This window comes from Prionailurus bengalensis, chromosome D1 (assembly GCF_016509475.1).
Source record: "Prionailurus bengalensis isolate Pbe53 chromosome D1, Fcat_Pben_1.1_paternal_pri, whole genome shotgun sequence".
Lineage (NCBI taxonomy): Eukaryota > Metazoa > Chordata > Mammalia > Carnivora > Felidae > Prionailurus > Prionailurus bengalensis.
The window spans coordinates 4,523,093-4,548,653 of NC_057346.1; positions in this window are offsets into that span (position 1 = coordinate 4,523,093).

Below are 25,561 nucleotides of genomic sequence, written 5' to 3' on the forward strand. Positions count from 1 at the left end.
CAGAAAGCATGGTGTCCCACTGAAGAATGGTACCAAACAGTCCTGGCACCTGATCAAATTATGGGTCCTCGTGCTGTTGTTGTTTTTTTTTCTATTATGAAAGGAAATGCAACATTGGCTTTTTTTTTTTTCCTAAAAATCACTGAGACTTGAGTAACAAAATCTGAATATCTATACAGAGCCATTTGGTTGGTTTGCTTTGGTTTCATTTTATTTGTTTTAAGAATATGTGTTTTGAAGAGGTTTTATTTTCCATTCAAAAGCAAAGAGAAAAAGGGAATTTAGAGAGTATGCATCTGCCATGAATTGGCCACAATAGCAACCAGTTCCTTCCAAACCAACTCTGTCAATATATATTATTATAATCCAAAGTAAGGAAATAGAAACTCAGAGGTGAAGTGGTTTTCTCAAGGTTGAAAAGCAACTTAAGTGGCAAAGCCAAAGCCTGAATCCAGGTCTGTGGGCTTCAAAGCCCAAGGTCTTTCTTTTTTCTTTTTTTTTTTTTTAATTTTTGAGAGAGATGGAATGCAAGTAGGGGAGGGGCAGAGAAAAAGGGAGACAGAATGTGAAGCAGCTCCAGGCTCTGAGCTGTCAGCACAGAGCCCAACTCAGGGCTGGAATTCATACACCACAAGATCATGACCTGAGCTGAAGTCAGACACTCAACCAACTGAGCCACCCAGGCACCCCTCAAAGCCCAGGATCTTTCTAAACATAGCTTGAGACCCCGTCAGGCACAACCACGCTTTATTTCCCATTTGAGGAGCTCCTCAATGTGCTCAGCGTGAGCAGTGAGTATCTCATAACCACCCTGATAGGCTTCAGATCTTTTGCAGAGGCTGACTAAAATAGATATGCAGTTTTGCTCTTCCTGGGAGTGTCCTTCCTAATAACACATGGGGGAGGGGATATGGAAATAGGAACAGAAATAATATAATACAATGCAAAACTTAGAGATGAAAAAATAGAATGATAGCACAAGGAAAATATATATGTTCAAAGATCACTGTGTGTCCTTTTAAGGTCCACAGATTTATACACATGTACTAAGGGCTTTTTCTGATCACCTTAAATAGGTAAGAACACTTACCAAGCCAATCAAATGTGAATGAGTAGTAATACTTTAGCAAAAATCACCATGCCAGCCAGCTACTGACAGAACAAATGGTTTTGCTACCAGTGAAATCCCTATAGAAATAAAGCCATTTGAACTGAATGGGTTTTGTACAATTTATTTCCAAAAATATCTCAACATAATGTAATTATCCTCAGAATTATTCTTCCCCAGTGATGGCACTGTTTAATCATAGGGCACAGCTACTCAAGCTGAAGTGGGCTTTGTTGGTGTTCAAAAATCATTTGGCAGATAGTCAGGCTTTACCCTAGGTTAACTTTCTGTCAGTGAATATGGGAATGTAGGTGTCTCTATTTTCAAAACACTCAGCTCTATGAAGTCAAAAGAAATTTTTATCTTTCTTTTACCTATAGAGTACTTAGAGAATGTTCACTCGTTCATGCAACAAACTGTATCCAGGAGGTTTATTTATGTCACTCTGGCTCTTCCCACAACCCACCAGAGTAAGTACAACAAATTCCATTTGCCCAAAGTCACTGAGTGGCAGGGTCAAGACTTCACTCACATCTGTCTGAATATCAAACTATCACACTACCTACCCTGCCTGCAACAATCTACCTATTATCAAAAGACTGCGTATGAATTTTTTTCAACTAAAAACAAGAAACTAAAATCACTACCACGTAAGTGAAAACACTAAAAAAGGAAATATTATGGAAATGAGGACCCAAAAGAAATTCTAAGAACATTTTAAATTTATGATCTCTCTTTTCTAACAGTTCTTCTTCTGTTTGTTTTTTGGTTTTGGAAACATCCAGATTATAATTAGAGTGGTTAGAACCTTAGGCAGGTTTTAGGGTCCTGATAGCCTGATAGTAATCTAGCGTAACTGATAATCTAGACTAACAGTATGGATGGAGCACCTAGGTGGCTCAGTCGGTTAAGCCTCTGACTTCAGCTCAGGTCATGATCTCATAGTTCGTGAGTTTGAGCCCCACATCAGGCTCTGTGCTGACAGCTTAGAGCCTGGAGCCTGCTTCAGATTCTGTGTCTCCCTCTCTCTTTCTCTGCTCCTCCCCCGCTCATGCTCTGTCTCTCTTTCCCCTTCAAAAATAAATAAAAACATTAGAGTAACAGTACGGAATGCATTAAAGACAGTATTATTCTAGGGGCGCCTGGGTGGCGCAGTCGGTTAAGCGTCCGACTTCAGCCAGGTCACGATCTCGCGGCCCGTGAGTTCGAGCCCCGCGTCAGGCTCTGGGCTGATGGCTCAGAGCCTGGAGCCTGTTTCCGATTCTGTGTCTCCCTCTCTCTCTGCCCCTCCCCCATTCATGCTCTGTCTCTCTCTGTCCCAAAAATAAATAAACATTGAAAAAAAAAATTTTTTTAATAAAAAAGATAGTATTATTCTTTAATCAAACATAGGAAAGAAGCTTTGTAGCAAGATGCCAAAAAATATTTTTGTCCTCAATGATGATTAAAATCTTCACATCATTTTTATCTCCCACCAATATTCAAGAAAGACAAAGTACTTTGTCCCCTTATACCTACTATGCAAAAACCTGGTGTTGCCTGCCATTTTGCAAAAGTACCAGGGAACCAGTTACAAGGGAGAGGGGTGTTACAGACCATCTTATGAATAACAACTGATTTTACCTCCAAAGCAAGTACCAGCTGATTGATAGCAGCTGCCCAGAATGCTGTTCTCAAGGGAAGCACAGACTTTACTGCAGTTCAGGACACAATTAACAACTGTGATTAATTGTGAGAAATTTTGATCTTATTATTCTAAATGCTACCCTGTTTAAGAAGTCTTCCCAGGGGAACCTGGGTGAGTCAGTCAGTTAAGTTTCTGACCCTGAGATTTCAGCTCAGGTCATGATCTCATGGTTTGTGAGTTCAAGCCCCACACTGGGCTCTGGCAGTGCAGAGCCTGCTTGATATTTTCTTTCTCACTCCTCCTCTCTCTGCCCCTCCCTTGCTCCCACTGTCTCTGTCTCTCTGAAAATAAACAAATAAACTTAAATAATTTTTAAGTAAAGAAAGAAAGAAAGAAGTCTTCCCAGGTCAGATTCTTCCAGAACACAAATATCTTATAACTTGTATTGCAACAGCCACCCTATAGAACCTGACATATAGAAGACATTCATAAATAATAAAATAACTACAAGTTTGAAGATGGTAACTTAAAGTCTGCATTTCCTCTTTTTCTACCTTGGAAATCATTCAAAACCAATGATGACAACAAGAAACAAAATCACTAATCCATTTTTTGTGGAAAGGGGAAAAGCAAAAACCCCCTAAGTCAAAATAGGTACACAATCTGTCAAAAACAGTGAAGATCGAGCAGAAGTGTGAGTGGGAAGAGGGCGAGAGAGAGAAAGCCAAGTGGGACCGAAAGAACATGGAAAACAAGCTTGGTAAGGAAAAGGGAGGTGAGGGGAGGGGAAGGAGGTGAGGGAGGACAAGGGAAGGGAAGGGAAGGGAAGGGAAGGGAAGGGAAGGGAAGGGAAGGGAAGGGAAGGGAAGGGAAGGGAGCATGCCCTGAGGTATGAAATGCTTCTGGGATGACAAACTTCTTGTGATGACAGAAATGAGACGAATAAGTGACAGGAGAATCATACAGAAGTCACAGTGGTAGGCACCCATCTGTTTCAGGGACAGAATGGGGGAAAAAGGCTTTTCACTGATTATACAGCTATGTCTATACCTATATCTATATCTATAGATATATAAATATGTATCTATCTCACGGATACTCAGATCCTATATCAACTGACTTGAAAGAAGTACAAACTCACATGCACAAAATCATCAACAACTATCTCAACTAACCCGAAACCGAGTTCTGGGCCTCCTCAGGATGAATTTTAGGCAACTATATGAAAATGTTAGGGTATTTCAAAAATTGATAATCAAAAAGAACTGATACAGGATCTATCTATTCAAACCCACCACAAGAAAATAAGATAGATAGATAGATAGATAGAGAGAGAGAGAGAGAGAGAGAGAGAGAAGGCCAGATAAAGAAAGAACAAAACGCAGGGGGGGGGGGAAATGCCACCATGGAGCAGTTGAAAATTTGACCATACTTACACAAGACTTTTTAAAATTAACAAAATATTACTATTTATAAAGAAAAAGTAAGGTCAAGATTCAAGAGCTGAGATGGAAAGGAGGGAAAACAGAAGGAAAGCAGAGAGAAAAGAAGCAACAGGTGATAAAGCATGCACTGACAAAGCTCAGGAAAATAAAAATAGAAGAAAAAGTTAAACCGTCACAGAAATGAAGGCAGAACTGGGAGAGACAGAATGAAGTATATCAATAATTAAAGCAAAGGAGAAGACAAATAGTATAGAAAAAATAAAAGCATGCAAAATAGAACATAAATGTAACAAGGTTTTGAAAAAAAAATAGGTTCACTTCCACCTAGAACGTAATGGTTGCAAAAGACCATCATTCCTCTGGGGGAAAAATGAGAAAATAGCAGATAAACGGGAGACAATATACTTTTCTTTCAAGTTACTGAAGATCTGTGGAAACAAAGAAGTCTAGGTAAATTCAATCACGAAAAGGAGCCAGCATTCTGCAGGCGAGCAGAGATAAGTGTCACCGTCACCTCTGTGGAGGTATTTGCTGGGGCTGGGAGCACGGAGAAGTCCAGGAGGCTGCAGACCTGTGCAGACCTGAGCAGAAACCACCCTATCTTTCAATAGCTGTATGCTGTCTGGTGCAGTGGGACCAGATTCCCAAGGAGCCCAAATCCAGGGCTGGGCTTTCCTGTTCACCAGTTTCCTTCCACCAGACCTTGGTGAGTAAATACTCGTACAGGGACTTGTCTGGAAGACACAGAAGGATCTGACAGACTTGCACTGCTCAGATCCAAAAGAAATAAGGAATAATGGGGGAGAATTTCCCCAAAAGGATAAAGATGTTAACCACGCAGTCAAGCTTAGCAAATCATAAGCAGGATAAATGAAGGAATCCAGTCGTAGGTACATCAGAGTGAGCATTAAAAGTAAAAGGGAAATCTTATACACAACCAGGAAAAAAAAATGCCACATAAAAACCAGAGCTAGGGGCACCTAGGTGGCTCAGTCGGTTAAGCGTCTGACTTCGGTTCAGGTCATGATCTCACAGTTTGCGAGTTCGAGCCCCACATCAGGCTCTGTGCTGACAGCTCAGAGCCTGGAGCCTGCTTTGGATTCTGTATCTCCCTCTGTCTCTGCCCCTTGCCTGCTCACACTCTGTCTCTCTCTCTCTCTGTCCCAAAAGTGGATAAACATTTTAAAAAAATTTAAATCAGGGTTAAAAAACAAAAAAGAATTACAGCTGACTTCTCATCGAAATAATAGAAGCAATGGCAGAAGGAAGGTAGCTTTAAAATGCTGAAATGAGAAAACTATCAATTTTAAGTTGTAGTGAATGTATCCTTCAAAAATAGGCAAAGATAAAGACATTTTTAGATGAACAGACGTTAAGTGAATTTGTCCTCATCAGATTCATACTACAAAAAACACTAAAGGAAGTTCTTCGTGTTGAAGAGAAGTGATTCCAGATAGAAGTCCAGACCTACGGGAAGATACTAAGGACATTACAAGGAATAAATATATGAGTAAATATAAAAGACTTACTTAGATATTTATAAAAATAATGTTGACCATTTGAACCACAAGTGGCATTTAAGTAAAGAAAGGAAAGATGAATTGTTTGATAAGCAGTTTGGGAACAGATGGTTAGTAACCTGGAAAAAAATTAAGTTGGCTTTGTTTTTCATACCTTAGATTAACATAAATTTCAAATGGGATGAAACATAATGAAACCGTAGGGAACTGGAATAATCTCTGGAGAAAACATTTGTTAATCTGAATATGGGGAAGAACTTTGTAATAGGACTTTAATGCCAGGAGCATAAAGTTTTAAAGTTTGATTAATTCACTCCCAAATTCAAATTTTTATACTTGGTAAAGGCATAAAGTCAAAAGTCATCCAAGAAATTAGAGGGACATTTCTTTCATATAACAGACCAAGAGGTAACCATGGTAAGAAATAAATAAAAGGTATGCTAGAAATCAATAAGACTAAAACTCTAGTAGAGAAATAGGCAGAGTCCATGAAAGGCCATGAAACAGAGAAACACATGACAAGGGGCTCTATTTTAGATACACTAAGAAGAATGCAAATTAAAAGTACACTGAAAGATCATTTTACACCAAAAGTGGTCATTGTATATTCATCTCAGAGACCCATGCCCTTTTTGGTAAGACTGTGTCAACAATGACTTTCACCCTTCCTTACAGAGGACACAGCCCTTCTAGATGGCACATTAGTCAGTGTTCATAAAAGTTACAAATAAATGTATTCTCTGATCCAGCAATTCCATTTCTACAAAATTTGACCTATAGAAACCATCAAGCAAGTACAGATTTAGTCAATGAAATATTGTTTGTAAAAGCAAAATGAATAGAGTCAACTCAAATGCCTGTCACTGAGGGAAAAGATACATTAATCATAGTACATTCCTGTAAAAGGAAACTACAGCTGTAAAAGTGAGAAAGCAGGGTGCCTGGGTGGCTCAGTACATTGAGCCTCCAACTCTTGATTTCAGTTCACATCATGATCTCATGGTTCATGGGATTGAGCCCCATGTCAGTCTCGGCACTTAGAGTGCAGCCTGCTTGGAATTCTCTCTCTCTCTCTCTCTCTCTCTCTCTCTCTCTCTGCTCCTCCCCCACTCATGTTTCCTTCCTTGCTCTATTTCTCTGAAAAAAGGAGGAAGCTTTACAAATAGGTTGTCAAGCAGAAAAAGTTAAAAATGCAAAACAGTGTGGATTCCAGAACAACTTTAAGAAAAAGAAAGGAATGAAAGATATTTTTAATTGAATACGCATAAATATCTGGAAGGGTTCACCAGATTGATAACATTGAAAGTCTTCACAAGGGGTGGAGAGTACAGAGCATAGAATGGAAGATTGGATGAGAAAGGAGGCTTTTTATGTCCTTTCATACGTTTTGATTTTTTAAGCAAAAATTGTATATTCCCTATTCAAACCCTATGTAAATACAAGTTTAAAAAATAAACATACTATCTTTGTCATGTTGAATTTGGTTGGAAGAGTGAGAAAGGAAAGGACTGTTGCAAAGAAAGAGGGAATCTTTCCAGTCCCTTTCCTTTCCTTTTTGTGGAAGATAAATCCAAACCTCTGCAAACTGGAAAATCCTCAAGCCCTATCCTGCGTCTCTCCCTGAGAGGTTGTCACCTTCCTTCTCTCCTGTGTCTGATGCCATTCTCTTGTCTGGAGGCCAGCCACCTCGAAACAGCCCCTCGTTCTGACCTGCCCTAATATAGGCTCTCTCTTACCACTTTATATCAGTACTCACTCCTGTCTCGGCTCCAGATTCTTAGCCTGTCTCACAGACTCTGTCTACACCTCAAGTACATGTATGTCCAGGAGACAAACTCTAACCGCTCTGGCAAACCCCACCCCTGGACACGGATGGTTGGCATCACAAAACCACCAGTACAATGAGTAGGGGTGCTTATCCCCAAAAAGGAACAAATAATGGGTGTCTGGAAACAAAAGACAGAAATAAGTTAAGCTGGCAGTAGGGGAATTTAGTATAGACCCTAACGTTATTTTCCCCTGTGTCCACTGTGGGCAAAGATCATAAGATACAATTAGAAGATACCAGATAACTAAACCATAAGTTTTCTGTCTCCGTGTATCAGTTATCTATTGCTATAACATTACCACACACTTAGCATCTTCAACTACCACACATTTGTCATCTCAGAGTTTGTGAGTTGGAAGTCCAGGCATTGCTTTGTTGAATTCTCTGCAAAAAAATGTTGGCCAGGACGGGTTCTCATCTGAGGTTCTCCTGGGGAAAGGTCCACTTCCAAGCTTGGATGGTAATTAGCAATATTCTGTTCCTTGCAGACTGCCAAACTGAAGGTCTCGGTGTCTCGCTGGCCAGAGAGCACCCTCAGTTCTTTTTTTATTTATTTTTGAGACAGAGAGAGACAGAGCATGAGCAGGAGAGGGGCACAGAGAGAGGGAGACACAGAATCCGAAGCAGGCTCCAGACTCTGGGCTGTCAGCACAGAGCCCGACGCGGGGCTCCAACTCACAGACCATGAGATCATGACCTGAGCTGGTCAAGATCATGACCTGAGCTGGTCAGACGCTTAACCGACTGAGCCACCCAGGCGCCCCACCCCTCAGTTCTTTGCCACATGGCGGTCTCCACAGGGAAGTCTGCAAGATGGAAGCTTGCTCTTCAAGGCCAACAAGGAGGAAAACATCTCCTCAGGGATTGGAAGTTATATTATCCAATGTAATCCCATATACAATCCCATATCCTGACCCCTTTGCCATATTCTATCAGCTGGAAGCAAGTCACAGGTTCCTTCCTCCCTCAAGAGGAAGGGACCACACAAAGCAGAAAATACCAGAAAGCAGAGAAACTGGCGGCCTGTTTAGAATCTATCCACCACATCCAGCACCACAAGAGATTAAAAAAAATTAATATTCTCTGACCCCAAATCTTACCATTGATCTTCAAGTAGTTGTTTGACTTCTCTATTGAAATATTCATCTCCCACTAGTCTGCTCTCTGCAGCTAATTTATAAATACACTCTGGGCAGGGATGATTTGATGGCCTATTGGTTGGTGGCTGAGTTTTTTGTTGGCAATCCATACCCCATTTCTATTCCACCCTCTAGTAGTTCAGTTAGGTGTCTGAAAACTCTTAGTGGAATGCATTTCTTTACTATCAGTGTCTCTATTTGAGAGGTGGCTCTGTGCTGACAGCTCAGAGCCTGGAGCCTGCTTCAGATCCTGTGTCTCCCTCTCTCTCTCTGCCCCTCTCCCGCTCTTGCTCTGTCTCTCCCTCTCTCTTTCAAAAGTAAAATAAACATTTTTTTTTAATTTAAAAAGACAGAGAGACTGGGTATTATATTAAAGAAGTGCCTTGGGAAAAAGTTGCTGCAAGGCAGAGAGTAGGTAAAAGTCAGCCCTGTACTTCAAATCAAGGACGCTGTATTTAAAGGGGTCAGTGGCAGGTCTTATATCACACTGCTAATTCCAACATCTTATTAATTTCATCTCCAGAGTTATTTCCAGGAGTAGAAAGTGAAAAAGCTTTTGAATTTACCGCTTCCATTGGCCAACTGAGAAACCTCCTTTAAGAACCGTTTTTAATGTTGCATTTGTTCTTAAGAACTCTTAGGAATTCTAAGTTTAACTCCATCAAGAAAATGTCTGAGAATGCGACTCCTTCCTCTAAGAAAATTATTTCCAGTTTTCTCTTATGGAAACAAGACATGCCAAATGTTGCCATCAGTGTTGTTTGTTTTTAATAGAGCAAAACTCACAGTATGCTTTTCCACTCAACTGTGAGCAAAACAATAGCAGTAACGTGAATAAATCCCATTTCTAAAGCAGTATCCATACAGATTGGTTGGCTCTTGTAAGAGGCCTTATACAGCAAAAGAAACTGCTGGCTTTTAGTTTCCAACATGTACTTTTTACTTCTTGTTCTCGAAGCCCTTTACATGAAGATTTCTTTAACCATACAACTTACATCTAAAAAAATTGCTGAACTCAAACATGCATTCTTGAGGCACTTTGCACTGTAAATAAAACACTGAGCATCTAGGACAGAAGAAGCAGAGAGAGACAGAGATAGAAACAATTGTTCAACCCATTCTGTTTCTTAATGGCCATTTCTCCTCTTCATTTTCTTTCCCTTCTTTATTTCCCAACCCTTGAAGTATTACTTTGTACCTTCTCTGTCGCTATTTCTAAATTAGCTTTTTAAATTGTTTTTGTCAAACTAAGAACAAACTGAGGGTTGATGGGGGGTGGGAGGGAAGGGAGGGTGGGTGATGGGTATTGAAGAGGGCATCTTTTGGGATGAGCACTGGGTGTTGTATGGAAACCAATCTGACAATAAATTTCATATATTCAAAAAATAATAAATTGTTTTTGTCATGAAGCAGGGCTGAACATACTAACACACAAAAATGTTCATGATAGAGTAAGTAAGGGGAACAAAGATCAGAACAGTTATAGGAGTCCAGTTTTTGTGTTTATATATACATAATAAGTTACAGTAAACACATATGTTTCTTTCTGGCATTCAAACCTATTTAATCTGTTAATATATATTAATAGACTTACGATGGGAGAGAAAATAGATTAAAATGCTAGAAAGATACCTACCAAATTTTTAATATAGTGATGTGGGGGAATGACAATTGGAAAATGGGACATTCAGTTGATAGGTATGAATTTCCTTGCTTTTAAAAAATGTCAGTTACAAAGAAAAAGGTTAACGCTTTCAAACTGCATCTATTTGCACAATATTCAGTGATGCCCAAAGCTGCCCAATCTTGTTGTGCCTATTACTGATACACTGCAGGATTTTGACAAGGATGGAACTCAGTGGTGACTGTTTCCCCTGCTATTACCACAAATGTCATTGTCTCAAAAACAGACGTGCTGCCTACAATGCAGACCTACACACATGCACATTGCCCTGGGAACTTGCCCGACGTGTCCTGTCTGCACTCCATGGCACCTGTCCCCACAGAACCTCCTCCAAGAGTTCCAGCCACTGCCCTAAGAGCAGAGCAGAGCACCTGCCTGCAACTGTCAGGTTTGGGAAGTTAGTCAATGCTTCCCCTGGGAAAGCTAATCACTGTTTTCAAAACCCCAGTTATAAAAGAAATCACCACACAAATGGGAACCCAGAGAATAATCTCAAAAACAATAATAAAGCCATAAAACCTCATACTTAGCACGCTATACTTGCCCATTTCTTTTTTGATTCTCACAATAATTCTGTGAGCTAAGAGAGGCAAGGGCTTACAGAAAGTCCCTGCTTTTTGCTGCTTTGCACTTCACCCGTGTGCTCACCCAACTCCAACAAAAAACCTTACACTTTGTGTTTTGCTGATTCATTTGCTTAATCATCACCTCACCTGCAATCTCCAAAAAAGCTCCAGACCTTTGTATCTAGGGAACATAGCTGAAATAAGCATTTTTCTTCTGGGAAGAAACACAGTAGAGAAGAGCCTGACAGCTGGAGTCAGAAAGACTTCTGATCTAATCTTGGTTCTGCTACTTAGTAGCTCATGCAGTCTTGGTCACATTGCTTAACCCACTAATCCTCAACTTTCCCATCCATAAAACAGGGAACTTAATTCCTATTTAACAGGGCTGTTGTAAGGATTAGATGAGAACCTGGGATGAAGCAGCTGGCTTTAAGGAACCTCACTAAGCATTTGGACCTTGGCAAAATCCTTTCCCTGGCCCCATCTGCTGGCGATAAAGAGTAAAGTCATGGCTACAATGAAGGAAAACAGTTTTCACCAGGTAGCTGTTCTTGGACTCACATGAGTTACAGAAACTCGTAACATTGAAAAGCAGGAATGGACTGTATCAATGTCTCTGTGTGGTAGTAAAAGAAACCAAAGGATGCAAGGCAGAGTCACGCAGCTCGCTGGGAAGAGAACTGCAGACTCAGAGTCCACAGAAGCCAAACCGAAGAGGTCTGTGGGTAGAAGGAAGGGTTCTCGGGGAAATCTCTTCCCCTCCTCAGAACCCTTGGCTCCTTTCTACGCCTGTTCCATACTGACAGATACACATATTTTTGTGTTTTACAAACTTTGAGAAAGGCTTGCAGTAAGGATGCTATACATTGCTGATACATAAGCATTTACATTGATGAGTGGACATCCACAGTCTGGAAAGTTCTTCAGCAAACTGACACCAGCAGCTTCTCCCTAAGAGCCTCTTTCTGGAGACGCCAGCTTTCCACCACAGAGCTCAGACTCCTTTCTCCCTTAAGTCTCTTTTACCTCCAATTCCTTTACGATTTTCCAGAAAATGTCAATTGCCACTTGCTCCTAAGCCCTGGACCTGTATTTGCACCAGCACATCCATTAATAAGGCCCATTCACATCAAGGCCCATCCTTCTGGGTCTCACCCTTCAGACACAACAACTTTCAGAGACGACAGCTTCGTTTCTGTCTGTCCATACCCAAAAATCTCTGTAAATAAAAGGGCACAGTGTAGATATTTACAGAAGGACCAACCCTCCCCCACAGTCTCTCCCTAAACTCGCAAGTAAACCTGAGAAAGCAGAGGCAGTTACAGTTACATCTTTAACATTGCATTTTTTGTTCATCCCACTACTCAAAGAAACAATACAGACTGAGGCTGCATACTTTTGAATATTAAAGAGCGAAGTGAAGTCAAAAATGACATATCCCTAAACTCAGGAAACTGGAAGGAGAAGGTGTTGAGATGCAGGATGGACTCTTTGGTTTGGGAAGCTCGGGGTCAGAAGTCCCTGGCGTTGAGCACACGGACGTGTCCAGTTGTGCGCAGGACATGTGGGCACAGAGTAGAGGGAAGAGGTCAGCGCTGGAGCTTAGGTGACACACAGCTCCCAAGATGACATAAGAAAGATGACTAAAACAAGACAGGAAGCTGTGCTCCTCAAAGAGAAAGGGGTGCAAGGAAACAAGGAAAGAACAAAGCTCAAGCCTCAGGCGATGCCTACAGTTAGCAGTTGCTGGGGAAAAGAAAAAACAATGACACAGAAGAACCCTGAGTATCTTAGAGACTAGAAGAGCCTCAAAAGAGAATCAAAACAATGTGCTGTCACAAAAGCCACAGCGACAGAGCACTTCAAGGGAGAGTGGGAAGTAGGATCAGAGGCTCCAGGTAGTTCAAAGATAACTGCTTCACAAGGTCTGCAAAAGGGCAGGACTCTCTTAGCACTTCAGTTCTGCAATGCGTTGGGAATAAAATTCAAGTTTCAAGTTGGTAGTAGCATCAGCAACTTTATCTAACATTTACTGAGCACTTAAGCTATGCCCAGGTTGCCAGATGAAATACTGGATGCTCATTTAAACTGGAATGGGAGGCAAATAATGAGTAACTCTTAGTGTATCTTCCATTTCATATAAATAACTGTTTAGTACAGGTATGTCCAATTGCACATAAAAGAATCTGAAATTCAAATTTAACTGGGCATCCTGTATTTTTAAATCTAGGAATCCTACATACATGAGGCACTACATGAAGCATTTTATATACCTAACCCATTTAATGCTTCTAACATCCAGTTCATTTAGGAGGGCTGTTGCATTTTGTTCCTCTCTCTCCTGAGAAAGCCATAAAGGTTCTATACTGACAATAGAGAATAAGTCTAATTTTGCATATTTGCATTGATTAATAGAGCTATTTATTAAGGCCCTCTGTGCCAGGAATACAACAAGGAAAAAAACACACTATATCCTCCCTTATGGAGTTTATTATGTAGTCTTCCTCTCTTAACCCCTCATGAAAAGGAAGCCAGTATGATCACACTGTGTGTATGCATGTGTGTGTGTGTGTGTGTGTGTGTGTGTGTGTGTGTGTGTGTGTGTCTAGGAGCTTTAAAGGCACTCAAAAAAATCTAAAATGAAATGCTGACTGTCTAGCACCACACCATGTAAATGACCAGCACTGGCAAGAGTATTAGGAACATGCAAATCATTTTTTATTCCATACATAATTGTCTAGAAGGTAGAGGTAGATTAGAAATAAAGAATGGGTATTTCCATAATACCTTAAAGGTATAAAGCAAAAAACAGCAGTGTTGAATATAATTCATCTGATTCAGTGATCTTATTTATTAAAAAGTCTTGAATTTCAGGGGTGCCTGGGTGGCTCAGTCAGTTAAGCATCTGACTTCAGCTCAGGTCACTATCTCACAGTTCATGAGGTCGAGCCCCCGTGTCAGACTCTGTGCTGACAGCTCAGAGCCTGGAACCTGCTTCAGAATCTGTGTCTCCCTCTCTCTCTGCCCCTCCCCTGTTCATGATCGCTCTCTCTCTCTCTCTCTCCAAAACAAATAAATAAACATTTTTTTAAAGTCCCACATTTCACCCTACATAAGTAAGGCAAACACAGGTCCCTGAACTGGTACAACAAAATTGGTTTGAGAACTGCTGAACCCATTAGAACTTCTAGTTCACTGCCTTAATAAGCTACAATGTTAACAGAAATCTCAAAATTTACATCATGACCTGTTTAAGCAGTGGACTCTAATATACATTTTTATGTAACTTTTATCAAAGAGTCAATTCTTGATTATAGACATGCTTAGGAATACAGCAAAAGGAGCCTGGAATTAAGTATAAAACAACCTAAGAGAGTTTTCCTACATCATTACTAGCATTCTATGATTTCTCTTTGAGCCTAAATTTTCTTACCTGTAATGATCCTTGCCTATTACAAAGGGTCATTGTGCAAGCTTGTGTCCATAAAAGTGTTCCATAAATTATAAATACTATACAAGTGGAAGAAGACCTCATCATTATTAATTATGGCAAGAATAGAAGGAAATATCGTTCGTGTAACACAAATTTGATTAATATGATTTTGGAATCCACCTGATACAAACTAATTTTTCATTTAACAATGTGATATTTCAAAAGCATAGTATATAGTACAAAGCATTTTTGTCTGATTTTACCCACTAACTGTGTTAGTAATTGCCTCATATTAACAATGAGAGTCTTATACCATGGTCTTTCCAAGGTCTGTTCATCTCTATGATATCTAAATGTACAATGACAGTAGGACAAAATGGCACCTAAGCATTGGTAGGTGCTGGTGTAAAGCGAGCCTAGATTTAAATTTTTGTTGCAAAAGATTCACAAAATATTTAAATAATTCACATGTGGAACGTTAAATTAAAATTCTGAAATATCAAAGTTTTATTCCTTCTGTCTCAGCTATCTTTCTCAATAGAATTCAGCCTGATCATGTGTTCATCTTGCAAATATTTAGGAAGCCAAGTCCTACTGGGTGTTGGCAAACAAAAGTCTTTGAGATCAAGGGGTTTGTAGAGTCTAGAGTAGAGACAGTTAGAAAACTGAGTTCATTGGGGTGCCAGGGTGGCTCAGTCAAAAGCTTCCAACTCTTGGTTTGGGCTCATGGTTTGTGAGTTCAAACCCCATGTGGGGCTCTGCACTGCCAGCACACAGCCTGCTTGGGAATCTCTCTCTCTTTCTCTCTGCCCCTCTCCCTCAAGAAAGCAAGAAAGCAAGCAAGAAAGAAAGCAAGAACGCAAGAAAGCAAGCAAGCAAGCAAGCAAGCAAACTGAGTACATTATAAGACATTTTTTGCAGTACATTATTATGGGTGTTACCATGAGGATGAAGTAAGCATACAGAGATAATTCCACACCAGAGGAAAGCAAGAAACCAAGCTTTAGTAGTAGGTCAAGGAAGGGGGCCCAGAGCAAGTGATATCTAAGAGGGCAGAGAATAAGAAAATGAGTTAATCACACATGAGTGGGATGGGGTAACATTTGGAACCAGTGGGGTGTCCAGAGCAGAAAGCATAAAATAAATAAAAGAAGTATGCATTTGATAAAATATGATAGAACTTGGAAGACCATGAGGGAGAGGTAAAAGTTTAGATTGGATAGCTAAGGAAAAGGAGAAAGAGAAGGAGAAAGAAATAATATAAACCAATTCAAGAGAGTTACACTTAATGTTGAGGGCAAAAGTTGACCTTTTCACCTTTTAGCCGGGATAAATATTACTATTACTAGTATGGAGAGTAGGGAATGAGTTAGACTCTAAAATTTTAAAGAAATTAAAATTAGATGGAATGGATTTGAAGCAAGGGGGGAAATTGTAAGACAGAGAAAGGAATCAAGTGAAATAAGAGATTTCTTGCTTGCAAGATCTGGTGGATGATGGCATTGTTAATTAAGAGAGGACACTAGTCAGTTTTCACTAGTTTAGACCATGGCAACAAACAACCTCAAAGTATCAATGTGCTATGGGAACAATTTATTCTATGTTTGCATTACATGTCATTGGCTATAGGTCAACTGCCACAAATTTTCTCATTCGAGGACCCAACCTGAAAGAGACCCTGTCTGAAACATGATGCTCTGTAAACAGAAAGAAAGAACAAGATAGGCTCAGGAAGCAAGTATTAACATAAACATCATCAACTCATACACCATTGGCCAAAGCGAGTCACAAGGCCAAGCCCAATGTCTTCAAAGAAGACAACACAGATTTTCTGTGTCCAAATGATTCAGTCTAGCATAATCACCTTTCTGGTCACAACTATTTGCATACCTCTTTTATTCACACAAAATGAATGAGACTGTAAATGTTTTTCCAACCAGGTTGGAAATCCAGGATCTTGTTCTAGCCTCTATACCAGATTTAAGCCCTCCTGACTCAGACACCTATAAACAACAACAAAATAAAACAGAAGATATCTTCCCTACATACATCCAACATACCATGGTGGGATGGGACAGGATAATGATGTAGATGTTGCTATTTAACAAAGAGATTAACTGGAAGGCACAGCAGTCATTGGTTAATAGCAATGCTGAAGCCTTATGGGACTAATGTTTCGATAAACCTGTATCTTGGGGAATAGACATATTCTTGTTTAAGGCCAGGTTTTGTTATTTGGGATTAGCTCCCCAACCTATGGTTCCCCATAGTCCTTGGTTATTCCTAGGAGGTGCTCCCTTTTCCAATATCCTCCTTGGCCACACATGAAGAAGGTGTAGGAGAATATGCAGCTCTTTGGGGCTGGGCAGCTTTCTCAGTCTACCCACTGCCAGAAATAGCTTTGGGAGTCACAGCTGCTTTTAATCCAAGTTGGCAACTCTTTTGGCATCAATAGTCATTTAAAAACTTTTTATTACTATGTTATAACCAGCTTCACTTACCAGTAATCACACTGTCATTATTTCTGTGATATACATCTTTCTACATTCATAACTGGTAGTTTATCAGGATTCTACTAGACCAGTCCCTTAATCTTTGTCCACCAGCCGATTTTTTAAAACTAAAAGAATATACTGCCCCCTGCAGTACACTCTGTCCATGTGGAAGTTTTAACAATAGATAACATGGCACACTCGTCCCAAGGCTGAACCCCAATGAGCCCTTATTGCTTAAAGCATTTCTGTTTCTCCTTTTTTTTAACTAGTTGGAGAAAAAATCACAACTTCACCTCTCCACCATTCAAGTCCTAGAATTTCTCGATTCCTTCTGTTCTCTTCCATCCCTTCTTGCAAACTTCCTGGTTCTTTTCTAAGATCCTTTCTTTCCAGTAGAACCTTGGCCAAAGGAAGCTAAAAAGAACCAAGGTGCATAAGTGACATTCTGTTCCTAACCTGTTCACTTAAAACCACATGCAAATCAGGCACATTACCTGCTTGTATGTTATCACAATATTTTTGTCAAATAATTTTCCACTGAAGAACACAGGCTTCCATCTTTTGGGCCTCCAGTGGGTTTCCTTGCTGCCCACTTCATGATCCCAGAGTCAATTCCACATATTTTATTTGTTTAGCTGAATCCCACTTCTAGCGACCAAATTTGGTGTTTGCATTTTCCCACGTATTGAAGTTAAACCATGTTTTTTTCAGAGCTGATTGTCATCCGTATCTCCTCTGTGAGGTGAATGGTCTTTTCAAGTCTTTAGCCCATTTTCTTTAACTGTATGTTACTTTCTTATTTCTGGGTTTTAAGACTCTTTATATATTCTAGATCTGAGTTCCTTACCAGACATGTGATTCACAAATATTTTCTCCCAGTTTGTAGCTTGAGTTTTCATCTTAACAATGTATTTCCCAGAACAAAATACTTTAATTTTAATGAAATTCAATTCAGCACTTTTTTTTTCTCTTACAGATTGTGCTTTTGGTCCCCTAACTAAGAATTCTTTGCCCGATCTCAGATTACAAAGATTTTCTCCTATATTTCTTTTGGAATTAAAATAAAAATAAAACCATTATAGTTTTACATTTTGTGTTTAGACCTGTGGTCCATTTTAAGTTAATTTTTGTATAATATCGGAGGTATAGGTCAAAGGTCTCTCTCGATTTGTGTGTGTGTTTGCTTATGAATATCCAGTTGTTCCAACACCATTTGTTGACAACAACTATTCTTTCCCCATTGAATTGTCTTTGTACCACTGTCAAAACAAAAACAAGAAACCGCATGAGTCATATTTGCGTGGGTCTATTTCTGAACTCTTCTGTATGCACTGACCTTTGTGTCTGCCCTGTTGTCAATATCACTCCATCTTGATTGCTATAGCTTTATATTAAGACTTAATATTGAGTATTATGGGGGTGCCTGGATGGCTCAGTCGGTTGATTTTCTGCCTTTGCCTCAGGTCATAATCTCACGGTTCGTGAGTTCGAGCCCCAAGTGGGGCTCTGTGCTGACAGCTCAGAGCCTGGAGCCTGCTTCAGATTCTGGGTCTTTGTCTCTTCCTGCCCTCCCCTGCTCTCTCTCTCTCTCAAAAATAAACATTAAATTAAAAAAAAATAATATTGAGTACTATGGGGGCTCTTGGGTGGCTCAGTCGGTTGAGCATCCGACTTCAGCTCAGGTCATGATTTCACAGTTTGTGAGTTCAAACCCCACATCTGGCTCACTGCTGTCAGGGTGGAGCCTGCTTTGGATTCTCTGTCCCCCAGCCTGCCCCATTCTCTCTGCCCCTCCCCCATCATATTCTCTCAAAAATAAATATACCTTAAAAATTTTTAATAAATAAAATAGTAAAAAAATATGGAGTACTGCAATTTCTCCAACTTTATCCTTTTTAAAATAGATCTGGCTATTCAGATTCCATTTCTTTTTCATAAAATGTTGGAATCACCCAGACAGATCAAAGATCTATATTGTATCCATGATACAATACTAACAATGAAAAATCAATTTGGAAAAATGTGAATGTATGTTGAAACTTCCAATCCATTTACATGGTAAGTCTCTTCAGTTCTTTAGATCTTTTATTTCTTTCATCACTCTTTTGTAGTTTTTAGCAAACAGGTCCCTCCCTTATCTTTTTTTTTTATAACTATTATAAATGGCATCCTTGGCAAATTTTGGTTTCAAGGTTTTCATTGCTTTTTTTTGAAGAAATGTACACCTTTTTCATGTATTCACCTTGTATCCTACAATATTACTGAACTCACTTGTTAGTTCTAGGAATATTTTTGTAGATTCTTTGGTGGGATATTCTACATAAATAATCACCTTATCTGTGAATAGGGACAGTTTTACTCATTTATTTTCCAATCTGGATTGGGGTTTGGTGTGTCTGTCTGTTTCTTTGTTTTTCCTTATTTCGCTGGGTAGGACTTCTAGTAGGATGTTGAGGAAGCACGGCAAGGGTGGACATCCACCTGTGGGAAAGCATGAGGCTATCGCCATTAAGTATGATGTTAGTTGTGGGCTTCTCTTAGATGCTCTTTATCAGACTGAGGAAGTTCCCTTCTGTTCCTAGTATGCTGAAAATTATTATGATGTGATGTTGAATTTGTTCAAGTTACATTCCTTCAGCACTTGATACGAGCAGGTGGTTTTTCTTCAGATGGTTAATATGGTGGATTATACTAACTGTATTATTTCCCAAAGTCCCTATGGGGAAAATGTAGAGAATGGATTTTGGAACTTTTTTCCTAATAAATACATTTAAAGATATGACTTGCCATACAGCACAATTTAGCTGCATCCTAGGAATTCTGGTATGCTGTGTTTTCGTTTTCATTCAACATGAAGTATTTCTAACCTTTCTTGTGATTTCTTTTGTGACCTATGGGTTACTTGGCTGCATATTCTTTGATTTATAAATATTTGGTGTTACACAGGTATTCCTCTGCTATTTAATGCTTTGTTTTATTGTGGTCAGGGAATATAATCTGTGTGATCTCAGCCTTCTTAAATTTAATGAGACTTGTTTGATACACCAAGAGATGGTCCATCTTGATCAATGTTCTGTGTGGATCTGAAAGGACGATGCAGGGCAGTTGTTGCTATAGCCTTCTATGTAACCGTCACTTAGGCTGAGTGTACTGATTGTCCTGTGCAGGTCCTCCATATTCCTACTGGCTGTCTTTCTACTTGTTCTATCATTTATTAAAAAGGATCACTGCCATCTTCAAATATAACCAGGAACTTATCCATATTTCTTTCCACTTTTTCCGATAGTTTTTCTTCATATGTTGTGAAACCTGTAATTCAGTTCTTACTGTTTAGTGTGGTTATAGTTTTTTAGACATTGAAGCTTTTATCATTATAAAACATCTCTATCTCTTGTAATATGCCTTATTCTAAAGTTTACATGGTCTGAACTTAATATATCCACTGTGCCTGTTTTATAACTAGCATTTCCATAGTATGTCTTTTACAAACATTTTACTTTTTGTTTACCTGTATCTTTTTTAAATGTTTTTTTATTTTTTAAGAGAAAGAGAGAGAGACACACACACACACAGAGAGAGAGAGAGAATGAGCAGGGGAGGGTCAGAGAGAGGGAGACACAGAATCCGAAGCAGGCTCCAGGCTCTGAGCTGTCAGCACAGAGCCTGACATGGGGCTTGAACTCATGAACCACGAGGTGGTGACCTGAGCAGAAGTCAGACGCTTAACTGACTGAGCCACCCAGACGTCCCTGTCCTTTAGTTCGAACAAAGTTCTTGTCTATTCTGATAGTCACAGATGTCATCTCTGCAACAGAAACAGAGGTGGGGACATTTCAAGAACGTTAAAAAAATATCATACCCATGTGCCTTTTTAAAACCAATTAAACTTCTATAAAATGTCTCTGATTCTTTCAGAGTATGTGTTGTAAGGAGCAATGTAGGTAATGCTATAGTACTTTCTGTTTTTGGTTATAATGGCAACTACTAATTCTTTTTCTTGATAAGTTAGGTTGAGAAATTTTATTTAATGGCAACTGAAGGGCCATTTCCAACTGGGGAAACTCCTTTATATCTGTCTTCAACTTTTTTTGATAAAAAGTTGCACCAGTATTTTACCACCAGATGAAAAAAAAGAGGAATATCATTTAAAAATTAATGTGTTTAGGGGCACCTGGGTGGGTCAGTTGGTTAAGCGCCCAACTTCGGCTCAGGTCATGATCTCACAGTCCGTTGAGTTCGAGCCCCATGTCGGGCTCTGTGCTGACAGCTCAGAGCCTGGAGCCTGCTTCAGATTCTGTGTCTCCCTCTCTCTCTCTCCCCTTTCCCTGCTTGTGCTCTGATTCTCTGTCTCTCTCAAAAATAAATGAACATTTAAAAAATAATGTATTTAAAGTAAAGTACAGAGAAAAATATGCATATATCAGGTTTTGTTTTGAATGAATCTTTTTCTCTGATCCTAATGTAAAGATCTTGTGCTATAACTTTTAAAGCCGTACAAATAAGAGTGCTAAACTGTGGGCTTCAAAGTATGTGTGTTTAACCAGTATTACTTGGAAAATAAAATAGAAGATCAAGAAAGAAAGAAAGAAAGAAAGAAAGAAAGAAAGAAAGAAAAGAAAAGAAAAGAAAAGAAAAGAAAAGAAAAGAAAAGAAAAGAAAAGAAAAGAAAAGAAAAGAAAAGAAAAGAAAAGAAAAGAAGAGAAAAGAAAGAGAAAGACATTTTCATGGGGTTTACTGTCTTCTGATTTGCATAGTTTCTTATACATTGTTGTAATTCTTTGTCCCTTTGAATGCAATGTATCCTTTTCTCTTGCTATTTTTAAGATCTTCTCATTATAATTTTTTTGAAATGTGTCCAGACGTGGTTTTAGTCTTGTTTATCCTGCTTGAAGCTTGTTGAATTTCTTAGACCTGTAAGTTTAAATTTCAAGGATTTTTAAATTATTTTTTCCAATATTTTTCATGTCCTTTTCTCTTGTATCATTTGTGGAGTCCAATAACATATATTTAGATTATTTATCTAAGAGGTCACTGATATTCTGTTCACCTCTTTTGGTCTCTTTCTCTCTGTGTGCTTAATTTTGGGAAGTTTCTATTTCTGTCTTCAGGCTTACTGATGATTTGTTCTGAAGTGTCTTACCTGTTAAGTGGACATGTTTTGTTCTCCAGAGTCTAATCTGTTGATTTTTCATTTTATTTGATGTCTCTGTGTGTGTGTGTATACCTTTACTATCCTTCCTCTATTCATGCTTTCCTTTAAATACTTGAAAATGTTTATAATTTGTTTATAATATACATGCTGCTAATTCTACTGTTCTGCATTAATTCTGAGTCTGTTCCTATTAACTGACTCTTCTTTTAGTATGTCCAGTGGTATTTTCATTAGATGCTAGACAATAAATTTTATGGTATTAGTTCATAGATGTCTTGTTTTTATTTAAAGAGTTTGGGCTTTTCTGATAGGCAATCAAGTTATTTGCAGTTTAGTCTAAAGGGCTCAAGGATTGTTTTAAGCTTGTGAAGGCAGTTATAGAGTATTCTTTAGGGGTAGATTATCCCCACTATCGAAGCAGGGCTCATCTGGGGTTTTTACTGAATGTGTGCAAACCGTCAAGGGCTCTTTCTTCTGGCTGGTGGAAAAAATCAAATGATTCCATTCCTGCAGAAGTCCTGGTTCCATTCAGCTCACAATTTCCCAGTGACTCAATTTTCCAAATTCTTGGAGCTTTCATCTGATGGACTCATTTCCCCATATTCAGCAAAATATATAGAAATCCATCTTCAGATTTGTGGAGCTCTTTTCCTGTATAATGTCCTCCTTTCCAGAAATTCTACTCTGCAACGTCCAGCTGCTTCAAAGTCCGTGACCCCCGATCTCCATCTCACCAACCCAGTAGACCATTATGAAACACTTGGAACGTCTCTCTCTGCTGTCTGTTTGGGGATGTGCCCCTGGGCAAAAAGCCAGCATGGTCATCAGGCTCAACTCATTTGCTTCCCTTCAGGGATCATGATCCAATGAGTTCTGCTGTTTAATGTCTGAAAGAGTTGGTCCACAGATTTTGTCAAGGTTGCTAATTGTTTAAGACAGGAAATTAAGGGGCACCTGGGTGGCGCAGTCGGGTAAGCGTCCGACTTCAGCCAGGTCACCATCTCGCAGTCCGTGAGTTCGAGCCCCGCGTTGGGCTCTGGGCTGATGGCTCAGAGCCTGGAGCCTGTTTCCAATTCTGTGTCTCCCTCTCTCTGACCCTCCCCCATTCATGCTGTGTCTCTCTCTGTCTCAAAAATAAATAAACGTTAAAAAAAAAAAAAGACAGGAAATTAAATCCAGTCCCTTTACTCCTTCATGGCAGAAATAGAAGCTGTCATACCGTTTTTTTTATTCTGGAAAAGTATTCCCTGTTTTTCAAGAGCTAGAACAGTTGTTTTAAAATTCATGTTCAAATGGTTTGTCTAATCATCTCTTCATTACTACATTAAGATCACGTACTCTTGTCAGGAAAACTACAAAATGATTCTGTGATCCTTCAGGATATAAACCAGAAATATACCATAATATACCGTAGTAAAGTAACTCATTGTTTATAACATATATTTATTCATAATCATAGGTTGTAATTATTCATAATCGCAGGTTCAGACCCCATCTTTTTTCCTGATAAAATCTCTTTTTCCCAAATAGTTGGCCTTTTTCTGTATTGACTCAACTCTATACAGTAGAAGAAATATACATATATTTTCTAGATGGTTACATATTGAATAGAAGAAAGAGATATTTACATATTTTTATATATAATATAATCCTAAAAATATCATTTATGCAGTATGATAAATAGTATGTTTTAACATTTATTATACTAGAAGCTGATTTTTGCTTTTTATACTTTCCCTATACAAAACCAAAAAAATATGGTTCATATTTTTATTTGACCCAGGTGATTTCTTTTCCCACTCTGTGATTCATAGCCCTTGACAGATAAGAGGTTCTCAACAGTCAGTGTATGCCCCATTTCCCATGGCAGTTTTCATTAAAAATTATAAATGAGGATACAAAGTCTCTTAAAAGCATCACTGAATAATGGAATCAGATAAATTGCTCAGAGATCAGCTGCTATGGTTTTTATACTGGAAAAGGGAAAATCATTTAACATAGTACTGTACCAAGTACAGCATTTTCCTTGACTAAACGCTGGTTCTCTTATGCACCCTCTTCTCTCTCTCTGAGCAGGAAGATACCCTAATGCCCCAGTGGCAAAATCAAAAACGCTTGATTCTGAGACCCATGTTCTGTTTCAATGCTAATCTTGCTTATAGCTAAGGTTTAATACAAGGCTAGCCCAACACTGTTCTCTTTGCCAGTTCTAACACTGGTTCCAAAAGCACACTGAATTCCCAGGGATACGCTGGAGCCACTTCATGACACAGTGAACCCCGGCTGCATATTGCAGCTAAGGATCCCAACTATGCAAATGAAGCTGTGACATCTGTAATTAGAAAGGATCTCACTGTCAATCATTTGACATGAATCAGCATCTTCACTGCACTTCAGGAAAGGCTTTTTAATGAACAAGGTCTAATAATTTTAAAGCTTAATGAGCAATTACGCTAAAACCAGTGATAGCACTAAGAAGATTCCTCATCATTTATTGTTTTTTCTCAGATGTGATTTCTAATTATAGCATAGGCAAGATCGTGATTGAGGTTCTACCCTTATCAAGACACCATCTCCATTACAAAATGAATCTACCCTTTACCTAATGCTATGTATTCTAACTAGTGGGAAGGAGAAAAAAGAGAACTGATATTTATTAAAGATCATTACTACAAAGACTCTCTTTTATATTAACTCATCTAATATATATCCAAATGGCACTATATGATAGATATTATCATGTGTCTTATTACGTTCACATTTTTAATATGAGGAACATAGACTCAGATATATTCAGGAACGTCTCCAAAGATTAGAAAGATAAAGAGAAAGAATTTGAGTTGGACCCAGAATAACAGACTTTAAACCTAATACCCTTTCCACTGTATTACACTGCCTCTCTTTTATACCACTGTAGCTACATACTGCCATTAATTTGGGGTCCAAGAGTAGTAATTTAATTCCTATTCCTGTTTATGCATTTTGATTAAAAATTGATATATTAACATGCCTCTCATTTTTTGAAATTTTTATTTGAGGTAATTTTATCTGATTCCCATAGGAGATACTATGGCTTTATTCAGTCAGCAATACCTTGCATGTCTGATGCCAAGCTAATTTATAAATGGAAAGATGTGTAAATAGCTATCCATTATACTTCTGTTTACACCTGCTTCTGTCTTCATTGCACCTATCACTTCTGCTCAATGCCTGAACAAATGGGGCAAAGATGGTTTTCCTGAGTCTCATTATATCTACCAGTGTCTTGTGATGCTCTGAAATCCCTACACTCACTTGTTTTTCTTCTCATCAGGAAGCCATTTCATTAATTTGTCCTATGGGCAAAAAAGTTTTGTTTGCCTAAACACAATGGAAACATGTCCACGTGTGTAATTAACAACATTAATGCCATTTTATCTGGGGCTTAAGAGCAGAAATTAGTAGCAGTTCCTAGCTCAGAAAAGCCCATGTCTTTGTTTTTGTTTTGTTCTGGTTTTCGCTGTCTCTTGTCTATTTCGATCACAGTAGTATTAGTTAAGTGAACTGAATAAATCTGAGAAGGCC